The sequence below is a fragment of the Pogona vitticeps genome, chromosome 4 (assembly GCF_051106095.1).
Source record: "Pogona vitticeps strain Pit_001003342236 chromosome 4, PviZW2.1, whole genome shotgun sequence".
Taxonomy (NCBI): Eukaryota; Metazoa; Chordata; class Lepidosauria; order Squamata; family Agamidae; genus Pogona; species Pogona vitticeps.
The window spans coordinates 183,171,845-183,192,269 of record NC_135786.1 but is presented as its reverse complement, the minus strand read 5'-3'; the positions used below and the strand labels follow the sequence as shown (position 1 = coordinate 183,192,269).

General features: G+C 39.2%; 1 protein-coding gene across 6 annotated transcripts in view; it reads right to left on the bottom strand.

Annotated features, from left to right (window-relative positions):
• DLGAP1 (DLG associated protein 1) overlaps window positions 1-20,425 on the bottom strand; it is a 435,006-nt gene that overhangs the window by 194,526 nt on the left and 220,055 nt on the right. For all 6 annotated transcript variants that reach the window (XM_020794518.3, XM_078391586.1, XM_072998818.2 and 3 more), the window contains exon 4: window positions 7,962-8,072. The gene's annotated coding sequence lies outside the window, so the exon portion shown is untranslated. The remainder of the gene's footprint in view (window positions 1-7,961; window positions 8,073-20,425) is intronic.

Below are 20,425 nucleotides of genomic sequence, written 5' to 3'. Positions count from 1 at the left end.
GGAATCATAGTCTGCTTTGCATGTGAAGATTTCTTTATATAATAATTGGTTTGATTTTGGTGAATTGTTATCGTTTTCTTCATGGAATATTGCTGTACTGACCTTTACATAAAAATGTTTCATCCATTATAAAGTAACAACAGACATTTACAGTTTCTCCCTGTTCCTTGTTCTAAACTTAAATGAATCTTCAAATTAATTGCACTTATACACCCACTTGGGGGAAAAGAACCACATTTTCAATCACAATTTCTATACCTATTTCTTTTCTTTTTTTAAAAATGGCAAGTAAGAAATCATAATTTTGGGGGGGATACATTTCACAGAGCTCCACATATTCTCTATATTGCCCCCCACAGGCTGGCACAGCTACAGTACATTCAACAACTCTTTCAGGGTATTTACAAAGACTTCTCACTTTATGATCATGCTAAGTATACTAAAAAGTACTACTGCAATTAGTCAGAAAGCAATTATATTTTGGACTGTGGGTGTGTTACAGCAGGCTAGTTACTATGTGATGTGCCACATAAAGCGTATTTAGAAAGTCAGCTTTCACTTGTGTGATTATGTTGCCCTCTAATGACTGGTTTAATCAATACTTTTAGACTAAATATATTCTGTCAGAAAAGGCTCTAGAGGAGGGTTGAGAAATTTTTCATGCATGAGTCCTTTACTGTTCCTACTCTCACAAGAGACGTTATGTCCACTAGCTAGCAAGATCAAAGATGTGGCTCAATATAAGGCAGCTTTATGATTTTAAGGCATTGTGAGCCACCTAGAAAATATATCTATATCTACTGTATATCTATATCTATATCTATCTATCTAGAGAGGTTTCATATATACAGTGGTGCCCTGCATAGCGAGGTTAATCCGTTCCGGATTAACCGTCACTATGGGGAAACATCGCTATACGGAACGGAAAACGCCATAGAAACGCATTAAATTTAGTTTAATGCGTTCCTATGGCTCTTAAACTCACCATTCTGTGAAGTTTCTCCATAGCGCTGCCATTTTCGCACCCTCGGTAAGTGAGGGCAGGGCGCGAAAATGGTGTGGGCGGCCATTTTCTGCACCCGGCGGCCATTTTGGAACCGCCGATCAGCTGTTCCCAAAATGGCTGCAGAAATGATCGCAATGTGATGTTTAGCCTATCTAAACATCGCAATGCGATCGCATTAGCGACCCCAAAAAATGGGTCGCTATGCGGATTCTTCGTTAAACGGTGCGCTCGTTAAGCGAGGCACCACTGTATTTCAGATATCCAAATATATATTAACTTGAAAGTGTGAGCACAATAAGCATTCTAAACCTACTGTATTTTTCCATGTACAAGATGCTACTTCTTCCTAAAACCATTACACTAAAAATTGAGGGGTCTTATAGACAGAAGTAAGCTTAGGTGAGAACAAATGACCCGTACCTTGCCTCTGTAAACAGGCTTTCTTCAATCAGGAGGCTTAGCTTCCTACAGCCAGGAAACAGCTTCCTCCAATCACAAGTCTTATGGAACTGACATCAGCTGATGCTGAACAAACCAACTGGAACACACCTCATTGGAGGTAGAGCCTGTATGCTCAGATGCAACAGGGACTCGTAATGTCTGATCATTCTGAGCCCAGAGGCTGAATGTTCAAAGCTATGTTTTCCTAATTTTCGAGTTAGAAAAGTGGGTGGGTGTCTTATAAACGGGGGTGTCTTATAAATGGAAAAATATGGTATTTTCCCACCACTGTTATCTATGGCTATCTCTGAGAGGAGGGGACCTGCCCTGAAAAATCAGAGTCCCAGTCATACAGAGAGGCTCAATGTGTAGCAAGCTGTTTCCTCCAGTCCATCCCAATGCCCAGGAAGATAGGAGATGAGCTAGAACTCTCTCCCTGCTCACATTCTCAATTTAATCTTTTGAAACACATCCACAGAGCTAAAGAGAAATCAGGATCACATCACATTGTAGAACAAAGCCTGGGTGAAAGACAGTGCTTGCAAAGCTGAGTTATGTTAACTAATGATGGTTCAATATGGCACTTAGACGTGCATGGCATTTTCTTGTCTGAGGCAAAGGAAAAGATGGAGCCCTCCCCGCCTCTGTTGCATGTACAGGTGTCATTGACTGGCCTAGCAGTTGATTCCTAATTCAACAATGACAACAGTGTCCTGTACTATAAGTAATGTCCATAAGTTAGTTTAGCTCAGTGGCTCCCAATGTTGGGTCCCTAGAAGTTATTGGACTACAGCTACCAGAAATCTGGGCCAGCATAGCTAGTGGTGAAGGCTTCTGTCCAAGAACACCTGGAGAACTAAGGTTGGGAACTACTGGTTTAGATAATTCAGGACAGGCTATGTTCTGAAAACACAACGCAATGCAACATAGCACAACGCAACAAAAAGCCTCATAATGATTCATGAGCTAAGGAGGAAGAGCTGAAAAGCTGCCACTGCTTCTGCCCTCCAACATCCCCACTTGAATCAGCTGCCTAATTTTTTCTAGTAGTCATGTTGGCTGAAGCAAGACACTATTGGGGGTTTGGTGAAAAAGAAAAAAAAAGTTTTAGGAATTTGGTTATTCCTTTTGTTAGCAGAGCACAAGGCAGAAAAACACAGATGCGTGAGAGATGTAGCCCAGCCTCATAAATATTCCCTTGGGAGACTCATGATTAATTAAAAAAATCACTCTAGATCAGTGATTCCTAACCTTGGGTCCCCAGATGTTCTTGGACTGTAACTCCCAGAAATCTTAGCCAGCACAGCTAGTGGTGAAGGTTGCTGGGAGTTTTGGTCTAAGAACATCTGGACACCCAAGGTTGAGAATCATTGCTCTAGATACATCTCTAGAAGAAAGAAGCAAAGCTTAGTCAGAGTGATGAGCAGTACATAAAACCTAAGGAAAAAGGATAAAAATTGAATTTCCAGCATGGAGGAAGTTTCCACATTTACTGCTCAAAAGACGGTTGGGGAAGAAGGAATAAACAACAAACAAAGAGCCACAAACAAACAGGAAGAAGGGGCTGACACAATGCCAGAGGCAGGGAAAACTCTCCCAGTCAAACTAGTGGCGAGTTCTAAAAATAACAACTGCATACACCCTCTTCCCTGATACCCAGTGTTTAGGCATGCATGATTGCAATTTTCTCAACAGATAAAGAAAAAAGAAAGAAATTGGCCCTGGTAATCGAATTCAAGTCCTATGTGGCTTTACTAAAAAACAAAACAAAACAAAAACCCTCTTGCCTGAAACACTGGAAAACCTCTGACAATCAGTACAGGAAAATAATATTAATAATACTGGCCTAGTGGGACCTGTTGCCCAATGCATTATATGATTTCCTAAGTACAAAAACCCAAAATTATGCTTAGAATTATAGAGCACCCAGGTGTAGAAAGGAATGGCTTTACGCCTGCTTTTCAGCACAAAACCAGTCTATGTAACTGAATTTTCCAGCAAGGGATTAATCCACGCATGAGTCATCATGGACATGCTTGATTTGTTCCTGGAAGGTTTCATGAACTCTACCCAGATTACATTCCACAAAATCATCAAAGAAAAGTTACTTTATTACTTATACATTCGAATGGTGTTTATGTGCAACATATAAGTTTGAATAGGATAGAATAGTTTTATACAGGAATGGCTATATGTGAGTAACTTACTATTAAAAACCCACAGAGACACACAGGAACATATTGCTAGACCTGTTTTTAGGTTAGGAGACATCTGGTTTTCCTCTAGGTTCATAAAAAATCTATAGAAATGCTGGAGAAATATGCACTATACATTCTTAACAGCTAAAATGTTCACAATATCATTGTATTTTTCACTTTTACATGTTTAATCTCCCAGTATTCCTCTAAATCTTTAAACCTTGAAAAAATGAAAAAAGGCCTTTGCTGACAGATCAATGACTTAATACATACTTAAAATATTTTAAAATATTAAAATATATATTTTGTTATAAAAATAACTACTACCATTTAATCACCTCCTTATTGTCTGGTCAAAAGTAGACACTGTCTGGGGGGGGCGGGGTATAAATAAATAAACAAATAAACAAATAAACAAATAAACAAACAAATAAACAAATAAATAAATAAATAAAAAGCATAGAAACACCTCTTATTTTGAGCTATTTGGGTTTGCTGAGGTTTAAAATGCAAGCATAGTGCAGCAAGCATATTTAACATAATCTGAAATCGGATCGGCACTTGTTTTATTTTTCCAAACATTTTCTACTGAATCTTACAGCAATGCCCATCGCCTTCTTTTTGGGTTTTTCTCAGCCAAGAACAAGTTCTGTTTCAAACAGAAATAGCAGCAATAACGTCAATTGCATTCCTGAATAGTGACCGTCATGCCTCCCACAGGAGACTGCACAGACGGAATCAGGGAATAATTTTACTTTAAACAAAATTGTTATATAATAACAAAACACATTTTAGGCTCCTACTTGGAGATTTGTTGAAAATCCAATCCATTTTCATTAACAACTTAAAGCGATTTGAGATCTCTGCCACAAAGAGGTCTAATTCTGCAAAGTTCGTGAGTATAATTTTATCCGACAGTGAAAAACAAACTGGTCATTTTAAAGTAATTAGATGGGATTGCACATGATTTAGCCTCTTTATGCCTAAAACAAACAGACCTAACATGTGTGGGTGATTGTGTGCATGTAATGTGTGAATAAAGAATGGTCAATATTGCATATAATCTTTTTTTAAATGGGCTTTTTTCCCTTACTGCTAGAGCTTAGTCTTTTTTCCTCAGCCATTTTAAATAGAGAAGGACAAGAAAAAGGTATGAAAAGATATTCCATTTCCTGAAATGAGTTCTACAGCCCCTCCACCAGAACCAGGGTCCTGTCCGTAGAATTGGGATAACTTGGAATTAAAACTGCAAAGTATGTTGTGTATTGTGCATTTATGCGCAAATGTAGAAGTCGGAATAGGAGATAATAGTGTTATATGAGAAGGCCAAAGAGTAACTTGTTAAAAGGCATACAGAAACACACAGAATATATTGGTTGACTTAAAAAGTTACTGCATTATGGATAGTGCACAGAGATACAAGCATCAGTACAGCCGGCGAAGTTTTCTAGACATTCTAGACTGAAAGCAGCATTTGTGACTCGTAATATATATCAGGGGTACCCAGCGTGATATAGTAAAAGAGGTTACTCACCTGTAACTCTGGTTCTTCAAGTAGTCCTCTATGAATACACACTAATGGGTTAATCTGCGCCTGAGCAGAGCAGTCTTCGTAACTTCCACAGCTTTAAGCACTTAGTGCTGGGACCTCCCCTACACCTAGCTATATAACTCCGCCCCCGGTCCAGTGCTTCAGTTCTTTTTCTGACTGTCACTGTAGGAGCAGCTTTGTTTGGAACTTCGCGAGTAGAAACAAATCTTTCTTTTTCTTGCCTTTTCCATTCTTTCCCTTGACCTCCCCTTGTTCTTTACTTGTAACAAGTTGTTTCTTTTCGCTGGGTGATACAATGCTACTCGGCATTAGCTGCTCTTTGCTGAAGTTTTACAAAGCTGGCATTCAAGCCCTCAGGGCTTTTTCTCTTAAAGAAATAAGGTCTCTTTTACCTTCTTTATAAAGCTACCCCCAGGCTGGAGAGCAACAGCTCTCTGTCTGTTTGCAATTTCCTCCTAGCAGGTTAGAAGAGGGCAGCTTCTCAGCTTGCCCTTGGCAGAAGAATGGGAACCCTGCAACTCTGGCTGTCTTCCTCGTCTGTCGGTGATTCTCCTGACTGAGCTACAACCTCTCTGGAGTTTGGCATAGAACAGCCCTCTTGTTTCAAGGGGCTTGTTCTTACAGCTATGTCGCAGTGAGCTGGGCCTCTGTGGCCTTAAGACTGCCCTGGAAGAAGAAGGGAATCTGTCTGTCTGTCATGCATATTTTTGTATAAAATAGGTTTCTTTGAAAAAAGGCACAGTTTTTTTGCAAAAACTACAGGCTTGTCCTGCTGCAGACCAAAAAAAAAAAAAAAATGCTGATCCTTTTGCTCTCTACAGGTGCAAAAAAATCTAACAGGAGTTGATTTATTTTCCTTCTTTTTTCTTTTTCCACAATGTATTGAGATATCTGTTTCCACTGATGAGAAATTTCTTTTTGGAATGGTAATGGAATAAGATGACTTCTACCTATTACTGCTGGTGAAGCAGTAGAAGTAGCAGCGACTAAAGGGGAGTAGCAAGGCAGTGGTGCTCCCATATTTGCTCCCCCCAAGTATCCTCGCATCAACTTGTGTCCTCCTGGCATCCAAGGAAGCCAACCATTGCAAGCACCAACAAAAAGAAAAGAAAAAGGCAGCCTGGAACCCATGGAGTTGATTACTGGGGCCACTTTAAATCCCAGCCTCACTGCTGGGGGTGGTGGTGGCAGGGGCACTTGCACACTTTTTTGTCTCTTGTTTTTTCCTGTTTTTGTCTAGTATGTTTGCATAGACAAATATCTGAAAACTGTGTTTAATACTTTTCTCCTTTTTTGGCCTTATTTGTTTGACTGTTTGTTTACATTTATATCCTGCCCAACTAGTAGTTGGGCTACTACTCTGGGCAGCTAATTAACAAGTATTAACAGATGCACATTGTCTTCAGCCTTTATCTTGTTCATTTTCCTAGCAACCCTGGACTTTAGTGATATTTGTGTGAGAAGTACTTATGCCAAATTTTACTAAAAATCAGCGGGAAAGGCCACACTCACAGTTGTTCCCACACCATTCAGGTAAAGGATGAGGCTGCCTAAGGGTTCCCGATGAGTTCACAGAATTATTGAAAACTAAATCAGGAATTGCCCAGCTGCAAGTTGGTTATCTTATCAGTCAGTTCACTGCACTAGCTACCAATGGCTGTAGCTCAACAGTTTCGACAAGATCCATACTAAAGCAATGGTTCAGACTAACTCCCATAACTGAAAATAAAAACACAACCACATTTCATCTTGTGAGGATTTATATCTGCAGTTGTCTGTACTGTAGAACAAAGAACTGAAGGTCAAAACGCACAAGACAGGCAACTCTTCAGGTATAAGGAGAGGTGTCTTGTATCTTTTACACCTTCACAAGTTATAGATCACCATTCTTTCCTTCTTTCTTTTGGTGATCGGCCACCAGGGAAAACAACAGACTCCACTTATGTGATGACTATGCAAACTTTACAGCTGTGAAAAATGTGTCTCTGCAGTGATGATGGTTAATAATTCCTAAACTGCCCATCTTGTGTGTTTTGGCCCTGATATATCCAGAGGTGAATGTGATGCCCTCCTGGTTTTGATGATGCACTTGCAGTTCCTAAACAGTAAGATACCAGAAGAGGCCAGCAACCAAACACATTTCTATGGGATATTTCTAGTTCGAGGGAGATGCCTTTACATACATCACCCATCTGGATCAGGGCAATAATGTTTAATTGTTTCATATTCGTCTGCGAAACATATTTTAAAGAAAACTTGAGATAAAATAGTTGAGAATATTATGAACCAGAAATGCAGTTCTCCACTAAACAGGCAAAAATCACAGTATATCTTGAACATTAATAGCACAGTGGCTAGTAAAATGTTCATTGCACAAAATTATGACATGATGGGCTATAAAATATGATTGGGAAGAAGATGAATTGCACCTACAACATACCATTTTAATGTTCATGATTCACCAGCTTTTTTATGTTTAGAAAATATGCAGTCTTCAGAATAAATGGAATCAGCATTCACTTTCCAGTGACATACTTCAGGGTACTGTAACAAAACATCTGCTCCCCTCTTCATTTCTCTTTTAGAGTTTCCATAAGCTTGAAAAATAGTTGTGTACCACAAATATGCTGCCATGAGTCATTTACTTATGTGAACAGCTGCCTCCTAATTAGCCAAATGTTCTTCATTTTAAATTGTATAGCTAAATGCATAACCTGCAATAGGCTGGGATGAAATACACCTTTAACATTGAAGCAGCACAAACCTGCCATTTGTAGCAAGCTGTAGAGGTCAATGCATTGACTTCTGTTCCAATGGGTTTGAATAATCCTGCCTGTTGTTTGAGTTGAAGTATGTTCTTCTGTATAAGACGAGTCTAAAGGTCAAGAGGAAAAACAGTATTAAGAAGATGGCACTTTATGGTTAAACATAAATATGATGAGTTCATATTCAGTTCAAATAATAATAATAATGGACTAAAAGTTACCATTCAACCAAATGTACAACATAATGCAATGCTCCATATCTGACTCCAGACTTCTTGGGGCCCTAATCTAATCCTGTGGCATCCTCTGGACTACCATTCACTTTTTCCCATGATTTGTACAGCATCTGCACTGATTTTCCCCTGTTCCTAAATATTGAAATGTCTCTCCTAAAGTTTAATAGTAAGAACTTTCAGCTAAGGATCTTTGTATTTCTGGTTATGACCTTCGGCTTCAGCCACAACTGATGTATGGTCTCCTAGAACCTCTCTGGAACTGAACATGGGTCCAGTGCTGAAAGAGTTTCTCAATGCTTGATCTGCTGAGAAGAAAGATCCTTGAATTTCAGTTGTAATCCCTTCAAAGTGTGCACTGCAGTGCAGTTTTGGCCACTTCATTGCTAAAATATGTCCACTAGAAGAACAGGCCCAAGGTGATTTCCAGTCTCTTTGTGGCACTCATCATCATCTCAGTTCTGCTCTACAGGCTCTCTCACATCAGATTTGAGGACATATAGGCTGATTAGGGAACCAAGAGTTGCCAAAAAATGTCTTCTTCCCTATTATGTTGGTGAATTACTTCCATCACTGGATTAACTAGAGCTAGATAAAACTTTATCTATTGGATTGTAATCTTTTGCACTTCAAGATTTCAATAAGAGAATTAAATATGTACTTATCTCTTGTCTATTTCTAACTGAAATTAATTGGGATGCCAAATTTAACTATTTGTTTACCAATTTAAAACATAAACCACACTTTCATCTCAAATAAGATATCAGGATGCTTGGTGTGATCCAGTTAAAAGTTAAGAACTTTTACAAATACATTGCACTGAAGTTTCCATTCTGATATGTTATTTTATTCTATTTGTGCTGATGATACACACATTTATTAAATATCACAGAGCCATGAGCATTCAATAGTAATATAATATTGCTTCTAAATAACAGCAGGCCTTTTGAGAATAGAAGCAATTTGCTGGGAAGAAACTAAAGCCTGAATACAACCAAATTAAGAGGCAGTATGGGCAATGGATGGAGTATCTGTTAAGACTCAGGGAACCCAGGTTCAGATCTCTGCCCAGCCACACAAACTCACTGAGTGTGTGTGATAATGGTAATGCACTCTTTGAACATCTCAAAAACCCTATTAGGGTCACCACAATTCAGAAGTGATTCAACTGCACAATAAAACTAAGTGGGGATTTTGTGGAGGGAAAAAAACTGAATATGATGAAATCTGGTTGCTGTAACTATTTTCAGATGACAACTACAAAACAACTCCTTTCTCCCTTTGAATTTTACCACACACTTGTATCAAAGCAGATCTTATATCTAAAGGAGTACTTCTGTGAAGGTGACCTCTCCTGTTTTTGCAGGAGTGGAAATAAATTGCCCCCCCCATCTTAAGATAACTAAGATATTTTGTATTCTTGGCTGCTGTGCTACCTTTTGTACTACACAAAAACTATTTCAGTTTTAATATATATTAATCAATGGCAAAGCACAAGAGTGGCTTAAGTTCTGTATGAACAAGATTCCAAACTCTTCCCAAATGAGAATTATATAGTCAGCATTACCACACCTTTTTGTGTGGAAAGAATAATATTATTTGCTTTCTATCAATACTTGAATTGTGCTGAACATTTCTCCCATGTAAATTGTGAGTATTCATGTTTAGTTTGCTAGAAAAGTAATTTCTTTAAGAAAGAGCTTCAAAGTAGAAGAAATTCTCATAGATGAGATTTTAAGCTTATCTTACTTCTGAGACAAGCCAAAAAGTACATAAGCATATAATGTCTTGCATTTTTAAGTCACCTCAGTGACAGCCATGCAGGAACAGGGGGATATTTTATAGAATTCTTTCCATCATTTCTCCAGCTTTTTCCTAAGGCGGGGGGAGGGGTCTGTCTCCCTGCCATCATCAACACCAGAGGGCTTTCTGAAAAAAGCAAAACAGTGGCTGGCCTGCCAACACAGCTGCTGTTTTTACCACTTGTAGCAGCAGTGGAAAAGAATAGAAAGGAACAAACCCGGGGGGGGGGGGGGAGAACAAAGTAGCACTGCAGCTAATGGTTACAGGGAGTCCAAGGTTTATGAATTTGAGAACCCCTTCTTTCCTTGCAGAAATTTGATGAAAGAGAGGGAGAGAGTAGAATTCTATGAAGCCATTTGTGCATAGCTATTAATTGGCAGAGAAGGAAATGGCATCTGATATTCTCTAGCAAATGTGCAAAGCACAGATTTGGATCCTATCAAAATCAAAACTTTTCATTCATGCAAAATTTTTCCTTCTTTCAGCTTACTATGAGAGAATGATAGAACTGTAAAGGCACATCTGCTGAGTAATGATTGAGGAAAGGAGGTTCAAAAATCTATCAGGCCCATATGCTGATTCTTACTTAGCTCTCTATAACCCAGGCTATTTTATCAGGTTTCATGTCAGGTAAAGAAACACATTAATGGAAACCAAAAACCCTGGAAGGAACATGGTAGCCCTTGCGTAAGTTACATTTTCTAACATTTGAAAACATGATAACAGGCAATTATCATCACATCGGAACAAGAAAACAAATAACAAGAACACATGGATTTGCCAAATTTTAGATTTCAAAAACTGACGAATGACGGAATGGAAATGTTGAGGGTTTTTAAAAATTGTCTTGATTTATCTCAACTTGATTTCTGAGTCTCCCTAACCTTCATTCCCCAGCCTTTTGTTTTCTTTGTCTTTGAGTAGCCTAGGATAATCCTATGTATTGTTTGCTGATCTTAGTACAGAGTTTGCACAACAGACTGGCATGCAAGTGGCTTCGTGTTCTCCTGATGCACACATTGAGGCGCCCAGGATTTGTTACTCAAGCAGAAGCCCTACTTTCATGACAGAGATCAGCATTTCTGCAATGGCTAAAGGGAAGGGATTCCATTTTATTATGCTGCTACAGCTTTTTATTCTGCTGGCGACAAAAGGATCCGTCTTTTGTATCATGTACTGATATTTGTCCTTTATCACCACCCCTCTTGCTTCCAACCTGGGAAGGGTAAGAATTTGCCCATACACTTTGACCATGTTGAATAAGCTTCCTGTGTTCTTTTTGAGGAATGTTTTCTGAAACAACTTCATTGGAGCTTATGGCAGTTTTCAGTCTTCCTTTCTTAAACTTTCCCAGTTCATTCCCACCCTTCCTTGCCCTTTACATTTCTGCTTTGAGTCCATGTTATTTTTGCAGTATGTTTATTAGGCAGTGCCATTTCCTTTATCTCTTTTCCAATTCTATTTTATCCCCAATTTAAAAATCTTATATTGGATTTTTATTTCAGTCTTTGTTGTTTAGTGTGTTTGTTCACAAAGTGAACAATAAGTGCACAATAATACACAGAGTGCACAATAATACACAGAAATCAACAGTACCATATTTCAGAACAACACCATACATATCAACAAACTTCAAACATAATAAAACAAATATGAAGAGCTCAAGACTCCCAGACCTATCAGTATAAAACATGGCAGGAATCAGCAATACAGAAAGAGTACCTTTTTAGGTGATTATTTTACCCTCATTCTTATACCTTTGAAAAAACAAAAACATTATGGCCATTTTGAAGGGAAAAGAATCCACTAGACCTATTTGTCTGGAAAATGGCAGGATGGATACTCTCTGAGAAGGGTCAAGTGTCCAAACCACATGAACTTATGTGGAAAAATAAACAAATCATTTAAATCTCCCACTGCAGATCAATGGAAAATGTAGATCCATTTTCAGGTCTTAATGTGATCAAATAGCCCAAATAGAACTAGAGTCAAATCAAAATTGCCAAATGCAACTCTAAACGAAATCTGGGGCACATACAGAAATTTGGTGAAAAGATGAGAAGAAAAAAAACTGTATAAGAGTCTAATCATGAAAGACGGGTGCTTTTCTAAGAAAAGAGGTAAGAAATGGACTGCAGATAGGCAGAGAAACTATGACCTAGTAAGGTGTGAGAAAAATTGAGGAAGTATTACAGAGAATATTACAGCACAGTAACTGAATGAAAGGAACAGAGTCAATACACTGATAAATGATGGAGTACTGAAGAAAGAGAGGATGAGAACTGAACTGAGAAAGAAGGAGCTAAGAAGTATGGACAGTTGATTGGCAGCAAAAAATGACATTATGCAAAGAAGGAAGGGATCACAATGAAGCAGAATGACAGAAGGGAAACTACCTGGGTCCCCAAAGTCTAGCAATGCCAACTGGTGCTGATAACTGCCCTAAGATTAAAAGACACCATTATAATTTCTTGCAGTGTCTCTAACATAGCATTTCTCTGTTTTAAATTGTGCAATGCTGTGATACGAATGAAGAAAGAAATTACAAACAATGGCCCAATTTCTCCTATGAATTATGATGACGGGATTGTGGGAAAAAGACCTAACATGTAGGAGAAGTATTTTTAAGAAGAATCCCCTCAAACCTGGGAAGACCATATTTGGGAAATTTCAAATACTCTCTCTTTCCCTGAATATTCACATTCACATCAGCAGTGAAATCCATGGCTGCAGGGGTTTTTTTTTTTGTCATTGCAACAGTGTGGCAGAGTAAATGTCTGACATATTAAAGTGTAATAAAAATGTATGTAAATTAGATATAATCCTCCAATTGTTGGGGGGAAAACCCACTTTACCTTATAAATATGAGATTCCTTGCAATAAATTTGGTATTGCAGTACAGATGCAAAACAGAATTTCCTTTAAAAAGTACCTAATTTCTAGGAAAAATTAATGTCCATCATGTCCAATGTCTTACTGTATCCCTCCCATCGCAGCTTAAACTTAGATTTGATACTTTACTCTGAAAAATAAAAAGGAAACATCTGGAGGTTGAAGTCATGGCAACAGGACTTCTTTCTTATTAGGTTGAAATGTTTCACTACAGTAGTGAAATGTTTCAACCTAATAAGAAAGAAGTCCAGTTGCCATGACTCAACCTCCAGATAACCTCAGCTGGATGACTGAGAATCATCACAGATAAAAAGAAAACAATTAAATTGTCTGTGGATGACAAAGGATTGCAATAAGAAACCTCATGACTTAGCTTATCATGTGGAATTCAGATGAAATAACATTGAGTATTGTCTTATTTCCAGTATTCCCATTTACCTCTGCATCAGTTGTTCAGCATGGGGACACTCTTACTAAAGCTGAAAAGTATATTACTCCATCTTCACTAATAGGAAGCAATAAATTGATATAGTTCATATAGTACCTGCATTGCTTCACTGAAGATTCACAGTACAAAATTCGTTATTAAAAACCTGCAACTACCATCTGTTCACTGGGAAAATAAGCTGAATCACAAACCTGTCAGGACTTCTTTCCTTGCCAATGTTCATGACTCAATCACAACATCTCATGATTTTTGACAAATAGTTTTACTTCTCATGGCTTACAGGAGGCACAGAAATTTCCTTCAGAAAGAGAAGACCAGAGTGACCCACCTTGTGCTATAAGGGCTTGGTTCTTTACTGGTCAGGATCTCTCCTGGTGTCAAGTCCTCCTCTGATGAGTCTTTTCTTTTGTGTTTATCCTACAGCACATGCAGAATGCTAAATGGGCATATGTTAAAAAACACAGCCTGGCAGAGGGCAGGTAGGGTGAAGCCTTCACTGAAAACTGTGGGGAAGGGGGATAAATTCATCTCAATGTGAAGGAGACAGAAATAGGGACAACAAGATTCAGAGAAAAGTGAGGAACATGAAGGAAATGAACAAGAAAGAGAATGCCAGAAGGAACTGAATATGACATGGATGTCCACTCTCTTTGGTTATTTCATTTCTGACAGCTAGAGAAAGAATCAACAGTGATTGAGATCTGAAGTCCAAACTAAATATGACATACAGTCACATAAATCTTTGGGGTGGGGACAAAACTCCCAAAGAAGCAACTAGAGCAGCAGTTCCCAACCTTGGGTCTCCAGATGTTCTTGGACTAAAACTCCCAGCAGCCTTCACCACTAGATATGCAGGCCAGGATTTCCAGGAGTTGTAGTCCAAGAACATCTCAGAACCCACGGTTGGGAAACCACTGCACTGGAGTTTGTGAATCTGAGCAGATGAACAGCTGGGGTAGACTGCCTAATTCTTCCTCTCTAGCTGAGCACCTGCTCAAACTGATACCACCTGCTTTTCTCTGCTTCCTCCACTCAGAATTACAGCCTATAAGTAGAAGGTGAATTGGTTTATAAATGCACACAAATGTTTGTATGTACATGTATTCACAGACACATACAAGTCCCTGAGGAAAGAAGCATACTACTGTATGTTATGCCTATTTTGGGCCTGAATCATTTGTCAAGTCAAAACCGATCTGACAATGACTCAGAATAATTATCAGTTGTCATTATCACATCAATTGTATGAGTTATTTGTGACTCTTAAATAACTTACATGTCACAAAATAAGGCTTAGTATGGTTTTATTGGTCTACAGTAAACTCAGAGCCTGCAGTTGGCTCACCAAGTTGTCGGTCTCTCAAAGAGGTGGCTCCACTAAAATTTAATGTCTCCATTTTTTGAAATACATATCGATCGATCGATCGATCGATCAAACAAACAAACAAACAAACATTTGATATAATAAGTGAAACATATAATAGAATAATTAAGTTGGAAGGGGCCTATAAAGCCATCAAGTCAAACCCCATATTCAATGAGGGAATCAAGAACAAACCAGATCTGACAGATTTTTCTCTTGAATGCCTCCAGTGTTGGAGTGCTCACCACATCCCAAGGTACCTGGTTCCATAGTCATACTGCTCTAATAGTTAAGAAGCTTTTCCTGATATGCTGCTTAAATCTGGCTTCTTGTAGCTTGAGCCCATTATTATATGTCCTGCACTCTGGGATGATGAAGAACAAATCCTGCTCCTCCTCTGTATGACTACATTTCAATTATTTGAAAAGTGTGGTGGCACAACTAAACCACAGAAGCCTCTGTGCTGCAGGGTCAGAAGAACAGCAGTTGTAAGATCAAATCCACGCGACGGAGTGAGCTCCCATCGCTTTGTCACAGCTCCTCACCAACCTAGCAGTTCGAAGCATGCAAATGCAAGTAGATAAATAGGTACCTCCTTGGTGGGAAGGTAAAATGGTGTTCCCTTGTCAAAGCTGGCCATGTGATAATGGAAACTGTCTTCGGACAAGCGCTAGCTCTACGGCTTGAAAACGGGATGAGTGCCACCCCCTAGAGTCAGACACGACTGGACTAAGAATGTCAAGGGGAACCTTTACCTTTATCATATTGAACCACACAAGAGGTGTCAATCACTTAGATACGCATTTGGAAAGAATAACATGTCTAGTTCTTTCAGCGTTTCCTCGAGAGTGTGTTTTCCAGTCCCCTGATCATCCTTGTTGCCGTCCTCTGAAATTGCTCCAATTTGTTGGAATCCTTCTTAAAATGTGATGTCCAGAACTGGATTCAGTATTCTAAATGAGTCTAACTAGTGCTGAATAGAGGACTAGTACCTCACAAGACCTGGAGATTGTACTCCTGTTAATGTATACTAAGCATTTGCCTTTTTTGCAGGCACATTGCAATATTGGCTCATATTCAATTGGCTCATCTACAACAATTCCAAGATTCTTCACACTCTTAGTTTTACTGAGCCAAGTGTCCCCCATCTTGTAACTGTGCATTCATACAGAACAGATGAGATTACTATATTAACATCATGTACTAAACCACTTTAAAGGCAGCTAAAGGATAGAAAAAGCCTCTAGCAGAGGGAAAAAACTGAGACACAATCTCTCCTCCTCCCCATCTAACACAGTACACTGCTGTGACCTCTTCCAAACCATGTCAGCCTCTTGGCATATCCCAGCACCTCCTTGGCTGCCACATGGAGCTGCCATGCCAGGAGAGGGATCTGGCCAGGCCACTACCATCATATTGGGGGATGCCTTACGTTTCTCAGGGTGCTTCCTGCATATGAATAGCAGTATTTATTGAATATTTATTTATAAATAACAGTATTTATTGAATATTTATTTATCCATCTGCAATAATCATGGAATCCAAGAAAGCAAAATCTGTCACTGCCTCCATATCTTCTCCTTCTATTCACCAGGAGGTGATGGGACCAGTGGCCATGATCTTAGTTTTTTTGATGTTGAGCTTCAGACCGTTTTTTGCACTCTCCTCTTTCACCCTCATTACAAAGTTCCTTAATTCCTCCTCACTTTTTGCCATCAGAGTGGTATCATCTGCATATCGGAGGTTGCTGGTACTGTATTTCTTCCAGCAATCTTAATTCTGGCTTGGGATTCATTCAGTCTAGCCTTTCACATGATGTATTCTGCATATAAGTTAAATAAGCAGGGAGACAATATACAGCCTTATCGTACTCCTTTTGAACCGATCAGTTGTTCCATATCCAGTTCTAACTGTTGCTTCCTGTCCCACATATAGATTTCTCAGGAGATAGATAAGGTGGTCAAGCACTCCCATTTCTCTAAGAACTTTCCATAGTTTGTTGTGGTCCACACAGTCCAAGGCTTTTGCATAGTCAATGAAGCAGAAGTAGATCTTTTTCTGGAACGCTCTGGCTTTCTCCATAATCCAGCGCATGTTAGCGATTTGGTCTCTAGTTCCTCTGCTCCTTCGAAATCCAGCTTCTACGTCTGGGAGTTCTCGGTCCACATACTGCTGAAGCCTACCTTGTAGGATTTTGAGCATAGCCTTGTGGGCGTGTGTGAAATGAGTGCATTTGTATGGTAGTTGGCGCATTCTTTGGCACTGCCCTTCTTTGGGATTGGGATTGACCATCTCTATAAACCATCAAATAATGGTACAGCCACTTCTGAGCTGGCAGAAAACTTCCCTATCCCTAATTTTAAAATTTGAACAACTGTCATTTATGTATTCAATTATACCATACCATGCCTTTTCAGTTAGGTGGTGAACAATATTGAAATACAAAATTAAAAACATTTCCTTGTAATTAAAAACTAACTTTAAAGCAAAGTGCACTGCTTATATACTACCACACAGCACTTAAAAGCACTCTCTGGATGGGTTACAATTTAATTATGCAGGCTGTCCAGTGAACTGGGCACTTAATTTACTGATCTTGGAAGTAGGGAAGGTTGAGTCAATATGGGGCCAGTAACCTGAGCTCAGGATTGAACCCAGATCATGAGCAGAATCTCCATTCCAGTACTGCAGTTTAACCACCGTGCCAAGAGGCCCTTGTACCTATTAAAAGAGCCAATGTGGTGTCATAAACTGTTATTCAGGAGACCCGGATCTGTGGTGGATCCGCACTCAGCCTTGGAAACTCTCCACTTTGTTTTGGAACCTCACTGGGGAAAGGCAACGACAAACCACTCCTTGAACATCCCACATACCTTGAAAACTCTGTTAGGGCTGCCATTAAGTCAGAAGTGACTTAACAGAAAATAACACAAGCGGCGTCAATCACTTAAGATACACTCTTCGGAAACAATAAAAGATCCACCAGTGAAGCAGTTAATCTCTCTTCAGCTTCAGACCAATTTATACGTCAGTTGCAGACAGCCGGTATGCAGAACTGTTTCACGCAATTTCATTGTGTCTGTGGGATCATGTGAAATTCTGCTTTAAAGCTGAAAATGCTAAAGTTAAAAAGGGCAGGAACTGAAGAGTTTTTTTTTCAGCCAAGAGTTTCTCTGACTCATTGAAGGTAGAGCTTTTCTTCCCTCCCTCCCCAGCTCTTTTCATACTGTGGAAAAGAGAGAATGGAAGATTCTCTATTTTCTCCTTATTAGCAAAGAAGATTGTTGGATGTGACCAAATTTGCACATGTGTTTCTCGGCATATCTGTGGCCCGCTAAGAGAGCAAGCACCACACGCAGCCTTTGAGTGGAAAGGTAGCACACCCTTGATCTACACCATAGCCAATTCGGGCAGAATTCCATGTCAGTATATATGTCAGTCAGCACGATCTATGTTTGGGAATAGAGGAACAATTGCCCACCGATAGTGATTATGCTTCCCACCTGACAATCTCTTTGGAAACAGTCTGTTTTTGACATAATTGTAACCCTCTAAAGAATGAGATGTTTTTAAAATAGGAAAATTCCTGATGGATTCTTTTAAAACCATATGTTGCACTCCCCCACACACCTAGCAGGAGTGCTCCAAACAATGCTCGCAGAACCCGCCCATCTGTTCTGGCATAAGGTGGGCTTTTTGTGATACCTATCAGCCTCATAATGCTTAAGAAATCCTCTCAAATATCAGCCTGTGCCTATGATTATGGGCATGGCAGGTCCTTAATGTGTATGGGGCAGCTTAATGAAATTATTATTTAAGGAAGGTAATCGTCATAAGCAGTTAAAAGCTTCCTAATTTTAAAAATAACTATTCTTGTTCATCTGATGCATTTTTAACACCCACAGTCCGTACATTAAATCATACATAACTATTTAGGCTTAAGTGAAAAGATCATAAAAGTTTTTGCTGCCTGTAAAGAAATCACTGCTCACCCACTCATTTCTTTGAAGTCTTACTTTGAAATGTACCTTACTGCCATCAACAAATACTACAGTATATTGGAAACCAAACATATTAACTATTTATGTGAGCATATGTGTATATGTGTGCACTTGTTTTTTGGGGGGGCTTTGCATAATGCCAAATGCCCAGTGTGATGTAGTGCAGTGGAAAGACTCAGGTGACCTGGGTTTGAATACCTGATTGGCCATGGAAATCCACTGGGGTGTAACAATGGTAAAATATCTCACTAACCTTGAAAGCCCTGTTAGGGTTGCTACAAGTTAGTTTTGACTTGAGAGTACGTTAACACACACATGACAAACTTGTTTTGAGGGAGAATCCCAGAAAGCTTGGCCACTGTATGAGATATCATCCATTCCTTGTAAATCTTCAAGACTTTTCCAACAAGCTATTTTGCCAAAGCAGAGGGGAGATTCTCTGCATGCCTTGTTTGGGGCAGCAAAAGCTTTGACAGCAATTAGTGCCATTAGTTGCGTTTTCATCCATTTAGATCTCACTGTGGGCCACTTCACATGCAGTGTTTTCAACATATGCCTACCTCCATATGCATTAGAACCCTAAGGTTTGAGACCAAAACATGTACAGTATTTTTAAAATATGTGCGATGCTGGTGCAACATGCAGAGACTTTCTGTTTGGCTAGAGCTACACATTAATGTATCTACCTTAAAAGCAAAATGCGCCTCTTATGTTACCTACCCTGTAGAGCTTAAAGCTCTCTTTGGACAGTTTACAATTTAATTATGCAGATTACACATTCCTGCCCCTCCAAAGTGAGCTGGGTACTCAATTTACTGACCTCAGAAGGATGGAAAGCTGAGTGAGCCTTGAAACAGCTAACTGAACCTGTCGGGATCGAACTGAAGTTGTGAGCAGAGTCTTGACTGCAATACTGCAGTTCAACCACTGCACCATGAAACTCCACCATGCAAGAAAATGCATGCCCGGTGGACAAGAGTGTAGAAGGGGGGAAAGAAAGCAGGAGAGAACACAAAATGTATCTTTGTTCTCTGTAGCTTCTTCCATCTTTTCAGAGATTTGATACAAGATGGCATTATGTGGATGTCTCCCCATTGTAAAATTTCCAGGCCATGAGTATTTGAAATATCAAGGATCAAGTTAATATACAACCCCTTTCTCTAAAATCTAACTGTCCGAGGAATTTTTTAAAATGTAAAAGGGTACACATACATGATTTCCACACTAACATTTTGCAATGGTTTATTCCCCTAGGGACATGATTTTCCCTGAACATTTTGATTGGCTTGTAATCTTTTAAGCATGTTGCAGTTTAAAAGTGTATTTGGAAAATGGCCCTGTTGTTAAACCTGTTCCACCCTCCCCTTCCTCCTTGCTTTTTAAAGCTAAATTTGTATAGCGTACACCCATTGTGTGTCACAAAGGACATGAAGAAAAGCTTCTTAGTTTAGAATCAAGAAAAATTCACTGGAGCTTACTTTGCCATGGCAACAAATGGAATTTAGAGAAGAAGCCAAATATAGATACTGAATAAGGTTTGCTTGGTAACGTCACTAGATTTTATTTTGAATCTCTAAGCCAGGGGCTTCTACTGAAAAAGGTTGAGAAATCTTTAATTTGTCTTTTTACATAAGAATTTCAGGGGGGAAAAAATAAACATTAGAGCAAAACAGAAGAACATAAAAAAGCCAAGGTTCATCAGACCAAATACCCATCTAGTACA